The sequence below is a fragment of the Nyctereutes procyonoides genome, unplaced genomic scaffold (genome assembly GCF_905146905.1).
Source record: "Nyctereutes procyonoides isolate TBG_1078 unplaced genomic scaffold, NYPRO_anot_genome, whole genome shotgun sequence".
NCBI classification, from domain to species: domain Eukaryota; kingdom Metazoa; phylum Chordata; class Mammalia; order Carnivora; family Canidae; genus Nyctereutes; species Nyctereutes procyonoides.
Window position 1 is genome coordinate 48,859,005 of NW_026575121.1, and position 4,902 is coordinate 48,863,906.

Genomic DNA, 4,902 nt, shown 5'->3' on the forward strand with positions numbered 1-4,902 from the left:
TTTAGGAGAGACAAAGAGAGAGAGGCAGAGACATAGGCAGAGGGAGAAGCAGGCTCCCTGCGGGGAGCCTGATGCAGGACTTGATCCCAGGACCCTGGGATCACTACCTGAGCCAAAGGCAGATGCTCAACCACTGAGCCACCCAGGTGCCCTTGGAAGTGGGGCTTTAGATTGGTTTCTAAGTGGGGCTATTTTAACAACATGACAATAAACATTCTAGTACAGAAATACCTGTGTGTCTCTCCAGTGGTTTCTCTGGCATAAGTTCCTAGAACTTGGAATTTCTTGGTTGAAAGGTATGAAAGCAATTTTAGGTCCTCCATACACACGTCAAGTTGCCTTCCCCAAACTCTTTTCTCCCCAGCAGTGTAAGAAAGTAATGAGCCAAATATAGTGAAATTGGAAAAAAATGTCATAAGCTTAAGGATTATAGTCAATATCATTGCTAGTTTAGAGGATCTGTTGCCAAGATTGCCCTGAGCACCTACTGACAAGAACAGCCTGTGTAGCATTTTATGGGCCACGGGTCACTGGCCACTGGGCCACCAGGCACAGGCGCACATCTGGTCACCTGAGGAGGACTCCCTCTGTAGCCCAGGTGCAGCTCTGCTGCCATCTGCCTGCTTCATTCCTACGCCCATCTCACCCGCTGATCCACCAACCTGCTACTCTCCACTTGCATTGAAGATGCAGACCGTATAGTATTTTATAATGGTTTGTGCAAAGCACACAACCACAGTTATGTGTGCCCTCAGATTCGGCTCTCAGGCTGGTAACAGGATAGTTGGCAAACTAATCCTTGGTTATCGTTGCTGTAATAATCTGAGTCATATTGAGGAAGGGAGTCCATGGATGGGATCCCTCAGGAGGAATCCATGTGTACACTTCAGCCTCAGGAGCACTTATTTATTTATTTAAAGGTTTTATTTATTTATTCATGAGAGACACACAGAGAGAGGCAGAGATATAGGCAGAGGGAGAAGCAGGCTCCCCACAAGGAGCCGGATGCAGGACTCGATCCCAGGACTCTAGGATCATGCCCTGAGCTGAAAGCAGATGCTCAACCACTGAGCCACCCAGGCGTCCCAGGAGCATGTTTTTAAATAAGCGAAAGGCAGATGGACCACACACTAGGCTGGGAGGGAACCATGTAAGCCAGGCCTAGTTACTTGGTATCTCTAACTCCCTGTTTTTTCTGCCTGTACACAGGGAATATTATCTTTCTGGGTTATTGTAGAGGAGAGGTAGTCTCTGTTCAGTGCATGGCACTCGAGGGCTGTATACCTATATCTATATAAATGTCAGGCATCTGCTTTATAGATGCATCTGCTTTATACAGCTTTATAACTCGGCATCTGCATACACTACAAAGTGATCACCACCACTTGTCTAGTTACCATCCACCACCATACCGTCCACCCCCTTCCTTCATTCTGCCCACCGGTCTGTTCTTTGTATCTATGAGCTTTTGTTTGTTCATTTTCTGGCTTTTTTTAGATTCCACATATGAGTGAGATCATACAATATTTGTCTGTCTTTGACATATTTCACATAGCATAACATCCTCAGAGTCGATCCATGGTCAAGAGTGCATTCTTTTTTATGGCTGAATAATATTCCATTGTAGATATATCACATCTTCTTTATCTGTTCATCTATCATTGGACACTTAGGTTGTTTCCAGATCTTTACTGCAGATAATGCTGGAATGAACATGAATATGTCTTTTGGAAAGTGTTTTCATTTTCTTTGGGTGAATACCCAGAAATGGAAGAGCTGGGTCATGTGGTAGTTTTATTCTTAATTTTTTTAGGAATTTCCATACTGTTTTCCATGGTGGGTGCACCAACTTCCATTCCCGCCAATGCATGAGGGTTTTCTTCCTCCACATCCTCTCCAGTACTTGTTATTTCTTGTCTTTTTGATACTAGCCAATTTGACAGGTGTGAGATAATATCTGATGGTGGTTTTGATTTGCATTTCTCTAATAATTGGTGATACTAGCCTTTTCATGGGCCTGTTGGCCATGCATATGTATTGTTTGGAGCTTAGCTACTTTATGTATGTATGTATGTATGTATGTATGTATGTATGTATGTATGAATGTATGTTTTATTTTAATCATGACGTGCTTATCACAAGTGCACCCCTTAATCCCCATCACCTGTTCCACCCATCCCACACACACACACCCTCTCTGGTACCCACCAGTTTGTTCTCTGTGGTTAAGAGTCTGTTTCTTGGTTTGTCTCTCTCTCTCCCCTTTGCTTGTTTTTTTTGTCTTAAATTCCACATATGACTGAAATCATATGGTATATGTCTTTGACTGACTTATTTAACTTAGAATTATACCCTGTAGCTCTGTCCAAGTTGTTGCAAATGGCAAAATTTCATTCGTTTTGATGTCTGTGTAATATTCCATTGTATATATACCACATCTCCCTTATCCATTCATCTTTTTATGGAGACATGGGCTGCTTCCATATCCTAGCTATTGTAAATAATGCTGCTGTGAACATAGGGTTGCATGTACCCTTTGAATTCGTGTTTTTGTATTCTTTGGGTAAATACTCAGTAGTGTGATTGCTGGGATCATAAGGTAGTTCTATTTTTAGCTTTTTGAGGAAATTCCATACTGTATTCCACAGTGGCTGTACCAGTTTGCATCCCCACCAACAGGGCAAGAGGGTTCCTTTTTCTCCGTATCCTTCCCAATACATGTTGTTTCTTATGGTTTTAATTCTTAGCCATTCTGACAGGTGTGAGGTGATATTTCATTATACTTTTGATTTGCATTTCCTTGATGAGTGATGATGAGCAATCTTTTCATGTGTCTGTTGGCCATCTGTATGTCTTCTTTGGAGAAATGTCTGTTCATGTCTTCCACCCAGTTTTTAATTTGATTATATGTGGTTTTGGGGGGTTGAGCTGTATAAGTTCTTTATATATTTTGGATACTAACCCTTCATGGGATATGTCATTTGCAAATATCTTCTCCTATTCAGTAGGTTGCCTTTTAGTTTTGTTCATTGTTTCCTTTGCTGTGCAGAACTGTTTTATTTGGATGTCATCCCAGTAGTTTATTTTTGCTTTTGTTTCCCTTGCCTCAAGAGGCATATCTAGAAAAAATTTGCTACAACTGATATCGAAGAAGTTAGTGTTTCTGTTCTCTTCTAGGATGTTTATGGTTTCAAGTCTCATATTTATTTTTTTTTAATTTTTAATTTTTATTTATTTATTTATGAGAGAGAGAGAGAGAGAGAGAGGGAGAGGCAGAGACACAGGCAGAGGGAGAAGCAGGCCCCATGCACCGGGAGCCCGACGTGGGATTCGATCCCGGGTCTCCAGGATCGTGCCCTGGGCCAAAGGCAGGCGCTAAACCGCTGCGCCACCCAGGGATCCCTCATATTTAGTCTCATATTTAGATCTTTAATCCATTTTGAATTTATTTTTATGTATGGTATAAGAAAGTGGTCCTATTCCATTCTTTTCCATGTTTGCCTCTCAGTTTTCCCAATACCACTTGTTGAAGAGACTAACTTTATCCTATTGGATATTCTTTCCTGCTTGGTCAAAGATTAACTGACCATATAATTGTAGGTAAATTTCTGGATTTTCTATGTGTCTATTTTTGGGTGTGTGTGTGTGCCAGTACCATGCTGTTTTGATTACTACAGCTTTGTAATACAACTTGAAGTCTGGGATTGTGATGCCACCAGCTTTGCTCGGCTCTTTCAAGATTGCTTTGGCTATTTGGAGTCTTTTGTGGTTCCATACAAATGTTACAATTGTTCTAGTTCTGTAAAAACTGTTGTTGGTATTTTGATAGGGACTGCACTAAATGTGTAGATTGCTTTGGGTACTATAGACATTTTAACAATATTTGTTCTTCTAACCCATGAGCATGAAATGTCTTTCCATTTCTTTGTGTCATCTTCAATTTCTTTCATCAGTGTTTTATGGTTTTCATACAGATCTTTCATCTCTTTGGTCAGGTTTATTCCTAGGTACCTTATTAATTTTGGTCCGATTGTAAATGAAATTATTTTCTTAATTTCTCTTCCTTCTGCTTCATTAGTGGTGTATAGAAACGCAACATTTTCTGTAGATTGATTTTATATCCTGTTAGTTTACCAAATTCATCTATCAGTTCTAGTTGTTTCCTGGTGGAATCTTTCAGGTTTTCTATCTATAGAATCCTGTCATTGCAAATAGTGAAAGTTTTACTTCTTTACTGATTTGGATGCATTTTATTTCTTTTTGTTGTCTGATTGCTGTGGACTAGGACTTCTACTGCTATGTTGAATAAAAGGGGTGAGAGTGGACATCCTTGTCTTATTCTTGACCTTAGGGAAGGGTTCTCAGCTTTCACCCATTGAGAATGATGTTGGCAGTGAGTTTTTCATATACAGCCTTTACCACGTTGAGGTGTGTTCCCTCTAAACCTACTTTGTTGAGGGTTTTTATCATGAATGGATGTTGTACTTTATCAAATGATCTTTCTGAATCTATTGAAATGATCATATGGTTCTTATCATTTCTCTTATTGTAATAATGTATACATTGATTTGCAAATATTGAACCACTCTTGCATCCCAGGAATAAATCCCACTTGATCGTGGCAAATGATTTTTTAAAATGTATTGTTGGATTTAGTTTGCCAGTATTTTGTTGAGGGATTTTGCATCTATGTTTATCAGAGATATTGGCCTGTAGTTTTCTTTTTTTCATGGTGTCTTTACCTGGTTTTGATATCAGGGTGAGACCAGCTCCATAGAATGAATTTGGAACTTTTCCTTCCCTTTCTAATTTTGGAATATTTTGGGAAGAATAGGTATTACCTCTTTTTCAAATGTTTGGCAGAATTCACCTGTGAAGCCATCTGGTCCTAATTTTTTTTTG